The following is a 16,879-nucleotide window of genomic DNA, read 5'->3' as shown; positions in this document are numbered from 1 at the left end:
CTCTGACACCCAGCTGAGAGCCTGCCTTTTATGTGGAGGCCTCTGAGTTGCTTCTCCCTGAGTATGGAGGTATAAGAGGACATGAAACACTTGTGATTTGGGTAGCATTACTGGAACACTTGTGACCCTTTAGCACCGCATCCACCCATGGCTACTCTGGATCCTGCATTCACAGGTCCTACTTTTGGCAGATCAATGCTGGAGAGCAGGGGCTATCCCTTCCCAGAGATACCATTCTTTCATTGATATCCCTTCCCAGGATATCTGCTTTTCTTTTTTTAAATTGAAACAGGGTCTCACTATATTGCCCAGGTTGGTCTCAAACTTCCAGAGTACAAGTGATCCACGTTTCAGCCTCCCAGTGCTGAGATTACAGGCGTGAGCTGTGTCTGGCCAATACCTGCATTTTAAAAAACAACTTCCTTTCTTGCTCAGAACACTTGGCAAGTCACACCAGACAGGCCAGCTGGGGCCCTGGAGCACTAGAAACACAAGGTTTAGTCCTGTGGTGAACAGTCACCGGCTATTGACTATCCCAAGACACACTTCCCCTCCTGAGGAACTACCTCATCCTAGCACAGCTTACAGTCTCCTGGGATTATCATCAAGGAGCCCAGCTCTCCCAGAGCCAAAGGGTGGGCCCCATTAGCCCAGCTGGACACTCCCTTGCTGAAGCCTGCATCCAGAGCAGAGTTACAGACTGAATACCCTGGCGGCACACTGTTCTCGTGGCTGAGCAGGGACACAGTGGGTAAGGACTGATGCCAGCATGCCTACACTCGCCTTCCACTGACTATGTGAATGCGTCCATATCCTTCCAGGAAACTCCCTCTTGTCAAAGCCAGATGTGGTGTCTGTTGCTTACAACCAAGAATCTCTTTTTTTTTTCCAAGACAGAGTCTTGCTCTGTCACCCAGGCTGGATTGCAATGGCGCGATCTCGGCTCACTGCAACCTCTGCCTCCTAGGTTCAAGCGATTCTCCTGCCTCAGCCTCCCACGTAGCTGGAATTACAGGCACAAGCCCCCAGGTCCAACTGATTTTTTTGAATTTTTAGTAGAGATGGGGTTTCACTATGTTGGCCAGGCTAGCCTCAAACTCCTGACCTTGTGATCCACCCACCTCAGCCTCCCAAAGTGCTGGGATTACAGGCGTGAGCCACCACACACAGCCACAACCAAGAATCTTACCTGATGGAAACCACAACCCAGAATTCCATTTCACTCAAAAAATATTTATTCAATTTTTCTTTTTGAGACAGAGTCTGGCTCTGTCACCCAGGCTGGAGTGCAGTGGCATGATCTTGCCTCACTACAATCTCCATCTCCCAGGTTCAAGTGATTCTCCCAACTTGGACTCCCAAGTAGCTGGGATTACAGGCATGCACCACCACACCCAGCTAATTTCATATTTTTAGTAGATGGGGTTTTGCCATGTTGGCCAGGCTATTTTAGAACTCCTGACCTCAGATCAGAGTGTTGGGATTACAGGCATGAGCCTCCCAGAGTGTTGGAATTACAGGCATGAGCCTCCCAGAGTGTTGGGATTACAGGCATGAGCCACCGTACCCGGCATATTATTCAATTCTTGTCATGTGCTTGGCACCAAGACAGATGCTGGGCTTGCAATCAGGTGCCAGCAGTAGCGCTATGACCAGCAGTAGGGAGGCTGGATCTAACACGGGAGACAGCACAGGGTACAAAGAGCAGAGATCACATATGGGCAAAGCTATCGGAAGGCAGAGGAAGGGTGTCTGCTGGCCTACGGGGGTGTGGGTGACTGCTAAATCATCACAAGAGGAGGGGATATTTGGTCAGCAAGATCTCAAGGAAGATGAGAGGAGGGCTCTATGGGGCGAAGAAGCAGCGTGAGCCATGGCAGAGACAGAAAGGAGCTGGGGTATCTCATCACACTGAGAATTGTAATGTGATTGGAAGGTCAGGGCCATGGGGTGGGAAGATGATTCTGGAAAGGTAGTCTTGGGTTAGGGTGTAAAGACACTGTAAGGTCTTCATTCCTCAGTGTTGCGAGTGACTGCTGCTTATGGAAAGGAGAGCAATGAAGTCTATGTTCAGAAAGCGACTTCTGGAAGATGGACAGGAGAGGGGAGAGACCCAAGAAAAGACCCATGATGGCTGGAAGCCATGCTGAGATGCGTAGAATCTAAGAGGCCAGGGGAGACAAGAATGACTCCAGGGATTTCAGCTACAAGATGAGGAAAGGTGGTGCTAGAGTCTGTGGAGGCAGCCTCCAGCAGCCTCTGTGCTGACCTTACTCTCCAGAAGAGCACACACACCTTGGCCAAATCAAAACTCATGTTGCTGCCAATGAGAATCTGGCACGTTTCTGTCACCCTGGGCAAGGAGGGGAAAGCAGATGGGCACCTGAGGTTTCTAACACTCTTCTTACTGCTTCCCCTCTTGAAAACTTTTTGTTGTTGTTGTTATTTTGTCTTTATTTCATAATCATAAACTTAACTCTGCAATCCAGCTAGGCATGGATGGGAACAGGAAAACATGGAACCCAAAGGAAACTGCAGCGAGAGCACAGATTTTAGGATACTGCGAGCACATGGGGTGGAGGGTGCTCTCCTGAGCTACAGAAGGAATGGTCTGGTGGTTAAGATAAAACACAAGTCAAACTTATTAAAGTTGTCCACAGTCAGCAATGGTGATCTTCTTGCTGGTCTTGCCATTCCTGGACCCAAAGCGCTCCATGGCCTCCACAATATTCATGCCTCCTTTCACCTTGCCAAAGACCACATGCTTGCCATCCAACCACTCAGTCTTGACAGTGCAGATGAAAAACTGGGAACCGTTTGTGTTGGGTCCAGCATTTGCCATGGACAAGATGCCAGGACCTGTATGCTTTAGGATGAAGTTCTCATCATCAAATTTCTCACTGTAGATGGACTTGCCACCAGTGCCATTATGGGGTGTGGAGTCACCACCCTGACACATAAACCCTGGAATAACTCTGTGAAAGCAGGAACCCTTATAACCAAATCCTTTCTCTCCAGTGCTCAGAGCACGAAAGTTTTCTGCTGTCTTTGGAACCTTGTCTGCAAACAGCTCGAAGAAGACGCGGCCCAAGGGCTCGCCGTTGACGGCAATGACGAAGAACACGGTGGGGTTGACCATGGCTGATACGACAAGGCTCCAGGCGGCGGCGTCGGCGTCGGCGTCTGCAAAGCCAACTTTTTTTCTTTTTTTGAAATGTGGTCTCACTCTGTCACCCAGGCTAGAGTACAGTGGCACAATCATGTTTCATCACAGCCTCAAACTCCTGGGCTCAAGCAATCCTCCTGCCTTATCCTTCCCAGTAGCTGAGACTACAGGTGTGTGCTACCATACCAGTCTGATTTTTAAAAACATTTTTGCCATCCTGGACAATATAGTGAAATCCCATCTCTACAAAAATATAAAAATCAGCTGGGCGTGGTGGCACATACCTGTAGTCCCGGCTACTTGGGAGGCTGAGGCAGAAGAATTGCTTGAAGCCAGAAGGTGGAGGGTGCAGTGAGCCAAGATTGCGCCACTGCACTCCAGCCTGGTGCCTGGCAAAAGAGCAAGAGAGCATGACTCTGCCTTAAAACAAACAAACAAAAATTTTTGTAGGGATGAGGTCTTGCTATATTGCCTAGGCGGAAAACTTTTTTTTCCATGAAGCATCATACAACCTTTTTTTTTTCTTTTGGGACAAAGTGTTGCTGTGGCCCAGGCTAGAATGCAGTGGCACATGATCACTGCTCACTGCAGACTCCAACTTCTGGGCTCAAGTGATCCTCCCATCTCAGCCTTCCGAGTAGCTGGGACTACAGGTACGCACCACCACACCCAGCTAATTTTTGTATAGTTTGTAGCAATGGGATTTTGCCATGTTTCCCAGGTTGGTCTCATGCTCCTGGGCTCAAGCAATCCGCCAGCCTCGACCTCCCAAAGTGCTGGGATTACAGGCGTGAGCCACAGTGCCTGGTGGACTCATAGAATATTTAACATGTAAGTCCTCCATCAATGCTCCAGATTTTCCCCACCCTTCACCTTATCGGCAAATAACTAAGATTTCTCAAAAAAAAAAAAAAAAAAACAATGACGGCCAGGCATGGTGGCTCACGCCTGTAATCCCAGCACTTTGGGAGGCCGAGATGGGTGGATCATGAGGTCAAGAGATGGAGACCATCCTGGTCAACATGGTGAAACCCTGTCTCTACTAAAAACACAAAAAATTAGCTGGGCATGGTGGCGCGTGCCTGTAATTCCAGCTACTCAGGAGGCTGAGGCAGAGAATTGCCTGAACTCAGGGGGCGGAGGTTGCGGTGAGCCGAGATGGCGCCATTGCACTCCAGCCTGGGTAACAAGAGCAAAACTCCGTCTCAAAAAAAACCCAAAACACAAACAAACAAAAAATGACATCGCAAGGTACACCTACTTAACTGTACAACTGTTTAGCTTTTCTTTTTTCATGACATAATTTTTAGAGGTACTTCTATTTTTCACAGAACTGCACCTGCACCATCATATGAAAAGTGGGTGCCAATTAGTAGTATTTTAGTTAAACCCGTTTCCTCTTATCATTGTCTTATGCTAGAAGCGAGCTGGCATGAACAACAAAGGGTTGCTATTAATAGTACAACACAGAACGCAAGCGGAAAACTTGAGTGAAATTATGTTTTTTAAAACCCACTGTTTAGTGCCCAGAAAAAAGACAGACTGTGCAGCATCTGTGCTGGGGGGAGATGGAACTAATAAATCATTGCCATTTTTACTAGGCGCAGGCAGAATCTGATGTGCATCCAAAGCCAAACACATTGGCTGTCCGAGAAAAATGATTTACGTTCCAGGGCTTTTTTTCACTCCATTTGAAAGTTTATGCATTTAGCATCCTAGATGATTTTATTAATTTAAGTGTCCTGTAATTATTAACCGTTTTTTTTAAATTTGGGGGATGGGTTGAATTTATGAATGAAATATAAATGGAGATACGTGTGTGTGTGTGTGTGTGTGTGTGTGTGTGTGTCTGTATATATATATATCCTTATGTTCAAACACAAAATATCCATTTCAAAGTCCAACTTGCAGATGTAAAGCCATGTAACACATAAGACTGGGCTGGAAAAAAAAATGATACTTTGATGCATATAAAAAAACTACTAGTGACACTAGATAGCTAACTTTCTATTATCAGTTCAAGAAAGGAGTAAGAAAAGCATATTTTCTTAATCAATTTGACCAGAATCAAAGCAAGTTTAGAAAAGACCCTAAACACTGGTGACAGTGCAATATCCATCTTCAATAAATAACAACCTTAGGACGAATTCGTATGCTTTTGGCACATCTGGCTGCCCTATCTACTCTGGAATACAGAAATATTATAAAAAGGAGCCTCTAAATAGTAATGCAGGGGGCTCCACTAATCAGATTATCACATAAGGTACTGACAGCAAGAAAAGTCACACGAAACCAGGGCTGTCAGGAATGTTGTTTCAGAATTCAATGAACAATGGACTATTTATTTTGGCATTCCATAATCATTTTGCCTACACGCTCTTGTTAGAAAACTGGTAAAATTCAGAAAAGCAGAGCCTAGAAGGGCTGATGAACATTCAGAGCCTTCTGAATAGTCCATGGCGTTGAGATTTTTGTCCAAGGACTTGAAAAGTTAAAGGCATAGTCCTGCCAATTGTGAGTTGCCCTCTCCAACACAGACCACCCACAACTACGGATTTTCCATCTGGTGAACAAAACAGACAGCTCCCTAATTATTTTTAAAAAGGATTTTTCCCCCCAACATACTTTCTTTATTTGTCTGTGACCTGGAACTTAATGGAAAACCTCGTGCATGCCAACTTCATTTCTTGTAATGAAACATCCTATTTTATTGTTTTAACTGGTTTGTTTTAAAGACTCTAAGAGAGAAATTATTACCCCCAGAGCCAACACACCAAGCTACCAAGATAATTCCAATGAACAACTGTTTCCTCTGAACAGAGTATCTTGTTTAAATATTAGCCACTGAAGTTTTCTCTCACAACCAACAAGATGAAAATAGGAGGGAAATTATTTGCAATCGTTCTCAACTGGGCACCCATACTGCTAGTGTCAAAATCTATGGCTTTTCCAACAAGATGGCCACCTCTGCCAAAAGCATGCTCAGAAATGCCAACTGTAATTAAAATCTGGCACCTGTCTTGGGCACCAAATTTGCTTCTAATATCTCCATGTTGAAATGTGTCTCAGCTTCGAGAGGACTTAAGATGCTTCTTGCCCTCTGCTCTTTGGAAAAACACTCAAGTGGAAAAATTGACGGCTGTTATCCCCAAAATTACATTTTTTACATTTTAACTATCCTAAATCTTCTCTGCTTTCTCTGAATCTGTTTGTTTAATTAGTCCCAAGAGAATCACCATACATTCCCTTCACACATTTTGTTTTTATAAACCTCAAGAAAAAGAGGCAGTGAAATAAGTTCTTCCCACTATGGAGTTGTGGGGGAGGGCATGGGTGACAGAGGTAGATTTTGCAAGGTTTTAGATACCATGGATCTGGGAAGCTCTAGGAGGGACAGGAGGCTTCCCTAAGAGGGTTTTTCAGAGCCACCCGTCTCGATTGGAGGCACACTGCTTTGGACCTCTCTGCTGCCCATGAACAAGCTTGTATCCCACCTATTTTTTGTTGAGCTGGGGTTCTCAAAATTCTAGGTGGTTTTTTGTTTGTTTTTAAAGACTGCAGCATTTCTCGAGAAGAAACGTCTTGTGATCTTTCTTATAAGCCTTTCAAAAACTGTCCACTCAGCCCCCTTAGATGTGGGCAGAGTGGTCCTCGGGCCCACGTATACGGTGGCTAGCTGATGTGCACTGCACGGTTTGGCACTGACAAGCATTCCCAAAGGGTGGGAGGCTAGAGTGTGCGGAGGGCCCAGCAGTAGCCTCTGCAGAGGGGAAGGGGGCCTGCCCACCATGCTCCCTGCTGTATCACTGGGCCTAGAAGTGTGTCTGGCACAGAAGGTGCCGAGAAGTGGCTATCTCAGGGCTAACAGGCAGATAGATCTAGGGTAAACTTGCCTTTGTAATGAGTTCCTTACATTCAGATTTCTGTAACCAATTGGTTCCCGTGGTCGTAGGAACCTGAACCAGAGGAAATTATAAATCATTGTAAATGCAAGAAGATGCCCTTCTCCCCAAGCCTGTTGAGGGGCACAAACATTCATCCTTTGGACGCACGTCCTCATTAAGCTTCCCTTTCAGGAGCTCCATCCTTCAGCGATCCTTCTTCCCCCAGGACATCCCCAACTCCTATAACACATCACTCTTCATTAGAAATTAAAAGAGGCAGCCTGACGAAGTGGCTCATGCCTGTAATCCCAGCACTTTGGGAGGCAGAGGAGGGTGGATCACGTGAGGTCAGGAATTCAAGAATAACATGGTGAAACCCCATCTCTACTAAAAATACAAAAATTAGCCAGGCCTAGTGGTGCACGCCTGTAATCCCAGCTACTCAGGAGGCTGAGGCAGGAGAACTGCTTGAACCTGGGAGGCTGAGGTTGCACTGAGCCGAGATCACGCCACTGCATGCCAGCCTGGGTGACAGAGCAAGACTCCGTCTCAAAAATAAATAGATAAAAAGAAATTAAAAGGGGCTAAAGGAGTACAATGACTGCTTAAAGTACAAGTAGATTTACTACCGAATGCAGAATAAATATAAAAGCAGTGCCTGATCTGTGACAGAATTCTGCTCAAAATAATTCACCAATAAGTTGCTTCTTTGGAACTGAAAATGAATTTTTCCCCTTGGAAAAAATGGCACAAATGACGGTTAGGCCCTCAGGATAACTCACACAAGCCCACCGAACCCCACAATGTCCCAGGGTGCTATTATTTTAATAGCATGTTCATGAGATTGAGAATCCTAAGTTTAAATTAAGGAATTTTTCAGCCACAGGAAAGAAGATACCCTGGACATGGCTGGTGGTTTATTCATGCCCCACACCCCTTAAAGAAAGCCATCTCCCTGGATCAGAAATTGCCCTAAGGCCCCAAAACCACAGGAGACCAAAGCAAAACTAGACAAATGAAATCACGTCAAGTTAAAAAGCTTCTGCACAGCAAAGGAAAACAATTAGCAAAGTGAAGACACAACCCACAGAATGGAGAAAAATATTTGCAAACCACCCATCGGACAAAGGCTTAATAACCGGGATATATAAGGAGCTCAAAAAACTCAACAGGAAAAAAATCTAACAATCCAATAAAAAATAGGCAAAAGATCTGAACAGATATATCTTAGAAGAAGACATACAAATGGCAAACAGGCATATGAAAAGGTGTTCAACGTCACTGATCACCAGAGAAATGCAAACCAAAACTACAGTGAGATATCACACGCCAATTAAAATGACTTTGATCTAAAAGACAGGCAGTAACAAATGTTGGTGAGGATATAGAAGAAAAGGAAACCATCATACACTATTAATAGGAATATAATTTAGTACAACCACTATGGAGAACAGTGTGGAGGTTCCTCAAAAAAACTAAAATTAGAACTACCCACAGGACCCAGCAATCCCACTGCTAGATATACACCCAAAAGGAAGGAAGCCGGTATATCGAAGCAATATCTGCACTCCCATATTTATTGCAGCAATATTTACAATAGCAAAGATTTGGGTGCAACCTACGGGCCCATGGGTAGCTAAATGGATAAAGAAAATCTGGTACATATACACAATGAAGTATTATTCAGCCATAAAAGAGAATGAGATCCTGTCATCTGTAACAATATGGATGGAACTGGAGAACGTTACACTAAGTGAAATAAGCCAGTCACAGAAAGACAAACTTTATCTGTTCTCACCCATTTGTGGGAGCTATAAGTTAAACCAATTGAACCCATGGAGATAAGAGACTAGAATGCTGGTACCAGAGGCTGGGAAAGGTAGTGGAGGGGGAAGCAAAGTGGAGATGGTTAATGGGTATGAAAATCTAGTGAGACAGAAAGAAGTAAGTTCTAGTATTTGATAGTACAACAGGGTAACTACAGTCACAATAATTTATTATACATTTAAATATAACTACTACAAGAGTATAACTGGAATGTTTGTAACACAAAGAAATGACAAATTCTTGAGGTCATAGATACCCCATTTACCTTGATGTGATTACACATCGTATACCTATATCAAAATATCTCATGTACCCCAGAAATATATATGCTATGTACCTATTAAAATGTTAATAGGTAACAGTTTTCAAATATTTTTTACTGCAACCCACAGGAAGAAGTGTATTTATAGTGACAGCCTATACATACATACACACACACACACACACACACACACACAAACACACACACCACATATAAAAACAACTAAAAGTTTCATAAGACAAAATGCGGATAGGCTCTGAATTGAATAGTTCCTATTCTGGTATAGTTCATTTTTTTAAATGCTCATCATGACCCAATAAATTAACCTCCCAGATGATGCATGGGTTGGGACACACCATTGCCCCAAATAATTGGAACTGAGATGCACAGTGAAGTGGTGGCTGCTGACACTGAGCCCCACAACTTCCTCAACCAGACATTGCAATTATCATGCAATTATGAACGAAAATATAAAATTGAGACAATTTCTTGAAATTGTTTCAGAAATGCATATATCCCTCCTATTTCACCTCCTCCTCTTCTATCTGGTTGAAAACGCAGGTGTTGGCAGAAAACCTGAGGATAATTATAGATCCTAGATGACAAAAACAGAGATGGCAAATCATGCCGATGAAAACCCTGAAGATCTGTAAATCAGAAAAAAAAAAATTCATGGTTATTCAGAATACACAGACATCATTCCCAATCAAAACCTGGCCTTTGGCACTGGAGCAGTGAGGCAACCTGGCTAGTCATGAGAAGCAGGCATTACTTCTGGTCACTCCAGAGGAGGCGGAAACAAAGCGTCCAAAGCCTTCAAGCCTCTTGGTCTTGATACAGACCTACTGTCTTTCTCTCCAGATAGTCAAAAGATTCTGGGTTGAGAGACGTCACTAAACAGCTCAAAAGGGCTTCTATGAGGCCTCATGCAGGCCGTACTCAGCAAACAGTTGAGCTCAGTGTATTAGAAATGAAAGCAGCCTGAGCAACATAGTAAAACCCTGTCTTTACAAAAAATAAACAATTCACCAGGCGTGGTGGCGTATGCCTGTAGCTATAGCTACTCGGGAGGCTGAGGTCAGAGGATGGCTTGAACCTGAGAGGCTACGGCAGTAGTGAGCCAAGATTATACTACTGCCCTCCACCCTGAGCAACAGAAAAAAAAAAGGAAAGAAAATAAAAGAGGAAGGGAGGGAGGGAGGGAGGGAGGAAGAAAGGCAGGTAGGCAGGAGGGAAAGAACTACGGGGGTAGGGGCTGGATGTGGTGGCTCATGCCTGTAATCCCAGCACTTGAGAAGACAGAGGCAGAAGGATCATTTGAGACCAGCCTGGGCCACATAGGGATACTTCATCTCTACAAAAAATAAATTAAAAAATTAGCCAGGCCAGGTGGCACACACCTGAAGTCTTAGCTACTCGGGAGGCTAAGGTGGGAGAATCACTTGAGCCTGGGACCTGTAATCTGCAGTGAGCTGTGATCATGCCACTGCCCTCCAGCCAGGACAAGAGGGCAAGATCCATTTCAAATAATAATAATAATAACATCAGAAATGAGCCAATACTCTGATTTTCAACCCAAGATGAATTCAAGCAACATTCCCAAGACCACTGCCAGCCTCCCTGCAACCAGCTTTGGCTGATGGTGACTGAATATCCTCAGTGCCCTGGGTCACCCTCACGAGAGGTATGCCCCAGCCAGAGCACAGCATATAAGAGTCAGCGTGCACAGGGGCTGAGGCCACCACCCCCTGCAATGATAATGAGCTCCCCAACCAAATCTACTCACAGCTGAGGTCAGAAGATGAGAATCCTTCCCAGCAATCCCTCAGATTCCTCTTTCCTTGTGTCTGAGAGCCTGGGACCCTCACAAGTGTTCTTCCCCAGGGGCTTCTGTCCTCCTCGAGACATATCCTATGGGTTTTCATCCCCACATTGCTTTTCTACATTGTCATATTTTAAATTCCGTTCAAGAGACTACAGAACATTATTTTCAAATTTAATTGTAAATTGCTTGCATGACATTTCCAAAAGGAAAATGCACCAATCTCAGAAATGTTTTACTTCACTGAGTTCATCTTTGGCTTTCTCTTATTTATTTATTTAGAGATGGAGTCTTGCTATGTTGCCCAGGCTGGAGTGCAGTGACTATTCACTGGTGCGATCCCATTACTGATCAGCACAGGAGTTTTGACCTGCTCTGTTTCCAACCTGGGCAGGTTCATCCCTCCTTAGACAACCTGGTGGTCCCCACTCCCTGGAGGTCACCATATTGATGCCAAACTTAGTGCAGACACCCAACTGGCATAGCACACCACAGCCCAGAACTCCTGGGCTCAAGTTATCCTGCAGCCTTAGCCTCCCGAGTAGCTGGGACTACAGGCATGTGCCACCGCGCCTGGCCCCGCCTCAGCCACCCAGGCTGGAGTGCAACAGCACATTCTTGGCTCACTGCAACCTCTGCCTCTCAGGTTCAAGAGATTCTCTAACCTCAGCCTCAGAAGTGGCTGGGATTACAGGCGTGTGCCACCACGTCTAGCTAATTTTTATTTCTATTTTTATTTTTTTTTTACTAGAGATGGGGTTTAACCATATTGGCCAGGCTGGTCTCAAACTCCTGACCTCAAGTGACCTGTCCGCCTAGGCCCCCGAAGTGCTGGGATTACAGGCGTGAGCCACTGCGACTGGCAGACTTTCCATTTCTGTACTTTCTTTCCTTCTTCTGTTGGACTATTATTAAGAAAAAGAGTGATTTTGGGGGGGAGTATAATAAATAATGGGAAGATGCACAATGTCAATACCAAACTTAAATAGCTTTGATTCATGTGGGTTCCCACCATCATCCACTTAAAACTGTTACATACTTTTCGTATTTGTCATTTGGTGATGTGAATGAAAATTCTATGTTAGAAAAACGATATATGTGAACCAGAGTAAAACTAGCCACTAATTTTTTTTGTTCAGTCCTCCCATAAAGGGAATGTTTTCCAGAAATGTATTATCAGGAGTAGCTTGAACCTGCACCGTCCACCATATATTCATATATATCCATGTGTGCGTTTAGGGGCCCTGGTCTATCTCTGGGCAATACAAATTTCCAGAGCAGTCAAAATCCTATTGGTTGTAAATCAAAAGAGCAGGGGCACTGCCCATGAAGCTATCAGTTCCAGGCCTTCACTTTCTTTTCTTTTTTTTTTTTTTTTTGAGATGGAGTTTCGCTCTTGTTACCCAGGCTGGAGTGCAATGGCGCGATCTCGGATCACCACAACCTCCACCTCCTGGGTTCAGGCAATTCTCCTGCCTCAGCCTCCTGAGTAGCTGGGATTACAGGCACCCGCCACCATGCCCAGCTAATTTTTTGTATTTTGAGTAGAGATGGGGTTTCACCATGTTGACCAGGATGGTCTCGATCTCTTGACCTCGTGATCCACCCGCCTCGGCCTCCCAAAGTGCTGGGATTACAGGCGTGAGCCACCGCGCCCGGCCGGCCTTCACTTTCTAAATGACCACTTCAGGGCTACTTTGATCACGTGTCAACTTGAAACTCACACTCAAGTTTTCCTTTCAGACCATGTTGCATCTGTAACACAGCGATGTTCTGAACATACTGTGGCATGTTCTGCTAGGCATAGTTCTTCAGGAGCAAAGCTTAACCATGGGTGAAAAGGAGGGAAACCTGCTAAATGTTTTCACAGCTAACAACTACTCAAAAGAACATTGTAGGAAAAGAACACATTTTCACACTTTAAATATTTTCCACTAGCCTTAGCAATAAGGCAAACTATTTAAAACAAGTAAATATAGATTTAAATAAAACACAAAAGGATATTTGATACAACAAAAAATACCCTCAGCCCAACATAGGAAACCTAGTAAAACATTAAAGATAATGTCTCACAACAATGAGCATACAAAAACCAGAGTAATGTACTTGGTTCCAAGATAAATGATTTTTAAAACACATAATATGATGAGCAAAAAATGCAGTTAAGTATGCAATTGTCCCATCTATTAAATTGCCTTTGTGTGAAAAGAAAAACAATTATTTTGAGTCGATAGGTACTTTGGGCATTAGTTCTCATTATTTAAAAAAAAAACAAAAAATGAACAAACTCCTAAGTTACTTTTCTGCTGTCAAGAGAGATTAAAGTCAGATCATTCTGTTTAATTAAAGTCTACACTACACAGAGAATATAAATTTATAGCTACATATATGGCAATCATATGCCTGGAATGTTCCTGTATAACTTCACTTTTGAATATTTTATCTCATTATCTATTTCCTAAATATATTCAAATCATGTACTCAGACTATGCATATACTTTTTTTTTTTTTTGAGATAGAGTTTCGCTGTTGTTACCCAGGCTGGAGTGCAATGGCAGGATCTCAGCTCACAGCAACCTCCGCCTCCTGGGTTCAAGCAATTCTCCTGCCTCAGCCTCCCGAGTAGCTGAGAGTACAGGCGTGCGCCACCATGCCCAGCTAATTTTTGCATTTTTAGTAGAGACGGGGTTTCACCATGTTGACCAGGATGGTCTCGATCTCTTGACCTCATGATCCACCCGCCTCGGCCTCCCAAAGTGCTGGGATTATAGGCATGAGCCATTGCGCCCGGCCTAATTTTTTTTTTTTTTTTTTAAGATAAGGTCTTGCTACATTGCCCAGGCTAGAATGCAGTGGTACAATCATGGCTCACTGCAACTTTGAACTCCTGGGTTCAAATGATCTTCCTGCCTCAGCCTCCTCAGTAGCTGGGACTACAGACACATGCTACCAAGCCGAGCTAAGTTTTGAACTTTTCTTTTGTACAGATGTGGTCTTGCTATGTTGGTCACCTGCACCTTTATAAATACTTTACTTCATTTATCTTCACCTGTTCTTCTTTGCTCACCCTTGCTGCAGATCATTAAATGTATGCAGAAATAGAATTATTCATATTTACCAAGGTCTTAAAGTCCTCGTAAGAAAATATTGAGTGGTCTATATAGAAAGGTCATGTGATACTGAATTATTCACTTAAAAATGGTGAAAATTGTGATTTTTATGAAAAGAAAGAGCTGAAAATACATGAGCTAAATAGAAATTTTTAACAGTAAGCTCAATAGCAGAAAGAGTTAACTAAAAAATAGATCAATCTTATGTACTCAGTTTGAGGAAAAGAAAGATTGAAGAAAAGCAAATAGAGCCTCAGAGACCTGTGGGACAGTATCAAGCAATCTAACATGTATAGTTCATGATGCTTGAAAACAGAGGTGGGACCTGGTGGGCCTGTCTTTAGCTGATGCCATGCCAGCACATCTGGGCTGGGCAGGGCCTCTAGTGCCTTCTGGACAGGTTCAAGTGAACCTGCAAAAGCAGGTGGCTTTTTGCTTGGGGAGATAAAACTGTTATTTTGAAAACATAATTTGAAGAGTCTCTGCTGAAAATATATACAAAGCTTTGAATTTCACATTACGTGAAATCCCACAATGAGAGTTAATATAAACACTCTTTAAGCAAATGTACTCTCTTAAAATTCAAACTCATTAAAAATTGAATTCTACATTTATTAAGCACTGCTGGTCTCAAAGAATACAGTCTAGTGGGAGAGAAAGACATTTAATCAAGTAAATGTTTAATCAACACAATGTTTAAAAAAGTGTGGTAAGAATAAAGCTGTAATGGGAACCCTGCCAAGCACTTTATATATATTATCTTTAGTCCATCTGTCTCAGCAAAGTAAGCAGTAGTATTGCCACCATAAAGATGAGGAAACTGAGACTGGGGAGATTAAATAACTTGCCTGAGTTCATATAGCCAATAAATGCAAAGACCAGAATTGAGACCAAATCTGTCCAATTCCAAACCCTGTCCTCTTCCCCCAATCTTCATGGTCTCTCCAAGAGTAGGACAGAGCATGAACAAGAGTTATGGGAGGCTGGCACAGGACCACTCAGTCCAGCGTGCTAGGGAACAGGGAAGGCTTCCAGGGCACAGCATCTCTGGAGATGAGAACGATTTGCTGTGTGAAGACAAGGAAGGAACACAGGAAAAAGCAAGAAGCTGCACAAAGCCAGGAGGGCTGAATGTGTGGAAGGGGAGGCTGAATGGCCAGACCTGACCTCACTGGGAGATGAGGCTGGATCCTCACATGTAGAAAACAAGACTGGACTCGGGTAGGGGCCAGGCTAGGAAGGCCTGGGCTAAAGGCAGCACCTTACTCTGAAAACACTGGATAAGTCTCAATTTGACCCTGGAAAATGGTGGTGGTGGGCGGGGTGATTATGAAAATGATGACAGAGAAAGAAGGCACTTTTGAGAAGGATTTGGATCAAATGACCTTGTTAATGACCCCCAGGTACATTTCATTATCAGGACCTAATGAAATGTGCCTAGGGGTCATTGACAAGGTGAGTTCAAAGGTGGACTCTCAGGCTGCTGACTTGGGTGAGATAGCATATGATGCTGCCATGATCACCCGAGATGGGGAACCCAGGAGCAGAACCAGCCCAGGAGCCCTCTGCAGCCCCCTGCCTTGGAGTAAGATTAAGCAAGACAGTCTGTGGGAACAGGAGTTTTCAGGAGGCCATTTTAGAGCAACAGGTGCCTTCCCAGAGCTGCCCCCTAAATGAGTGGGGACATCTGGGGATGGGGAAGACGATGTACCAATGGAAGGAAGGTGTCCAAGCCTAGACAGCATGATCTGAGACCTTTGTCACACGACACAGTGTCCTGCCAACAGAGTAGGAAAGAAACCTAAGTCCTGACCTTCAGCCTACATTTTCCCTATTTCTGTCATATTCCTTATAAGAGAGAGACAGAATATTATTTTCTCCTAACAAGTATCTTTTTTTCCTATTTTGTGACATTAAAAAATTTTAAAAAATAATACATCCACATTAAAAAGTATTCCAATGATCTAGAGAAGCACAAAATAATAATTTAGTCTCCTTTTTCATACTTCGAGCTCTCAGTCTCTTCCCCTTTTCCATGGGGAAGGTTATCACTGTTAAAGGCTTCTTGTGTATCCTTCCTGAACAAAACTGAATACCTTTATACGTACTTTTGATTACACAGAGGGTCATACTATATATATGCACACTGCTTTGTACATGCCATGATATGTCTTATTTGTTCACATAATAATATTGCCTATTTGTTCATGTAAAATCTATGTTGAGAGGCAGTCTAGCAGAGTGGTTGAGAGAACAGCCTCTGGAGTCAGAATGATGGGTCTGAATCCTACCTCTGCCTCTGACAAGGTATCTGACAACAAGGAAGTTACTCTGTGCCTCAGTTTCCACCTGTGTAAAATGATAATAATGTACCCATTTCATAGGACTGTTGTAAGGGTTGTGAGTTAATGTATATAAAGCATTCAGAATACCAACTGCTATATAAATATTTCTTATTATTACTTTTACATGCCCCTATCAGTATAGATAGATCTCTGATTATCTTCATCATCATTTCTGGTTCATTTCTTTTTATAGATCCAAGTCATCATCTAGGGTTATTTCCCTTCAGCCTAAAGAAATTCCTTTAGCATTTCTCATAGATTCTTTGCAACATATTCTTTCAGTTTTTGTTTAATTATAAAGGTCTTTATTTGGGCTTCAGTTTTGAAGGATAGTTTTGCTGGACATAGAACTCTGGGTTGATATTTTTTCTTTCACTACATTTACCTTCTACTATCCATTATTTCTGATAAGAAGTCTGCTGTTAGTCATATTATTGTTCCTTCTAGGTATCTTTTTTTTCCC

General features: G+C 43.4%; 1 protein-coding gene and 1 pseudogene across 11 annotated transcripts in view; both read right to left on the bottom strand.

Moving 5' to 3' along the window:
• The window catches only part of CLYBL (citramalyl-CoA lyase), a 287,479-nt gene that overhangs the window by 242,393 nt on the left and 28,207 nt on the right, over positions 1–16,879 (bottom strand). The window lies entirely within an intron of this gene.
• The window catches only part of LOC108590791 (peptidyl-prolyl cis-trans isomerase A pseudogene), a 43,947-nt pseudogene extending 27,068 nt beyond the window's left edge, over positions 1–16,879 (bottom strand). The window contains exon 1 of the transcript XR_008476826.2: positions 1–16,879. This exon is cut by the window's left edge and continues 27,068 nt beyond it. The product of XR_008476826.2 is annotated as a peptidyl-prolyl cis-trans isomerase A pseudogene (transcript).

Source organism: Callithrix jacchus, chromosome 1 (assembly GCF_049354715.1).
Source record: "Callithrix jacchus isolate 240 chromosome 1, calJac240_pri, whole genome shotgun sequence".
Classification (NCBI taxonomy): Eukaryota; Metazoa; Chordata; class Mammalia; order Primates; family Cebidae; genus Callithrix; species Callithrix jacchus.
Note: the sequence above shows the minus strand (reverse complement) of the source record. Positions and strands in the feature narration are given on the sequence as shown.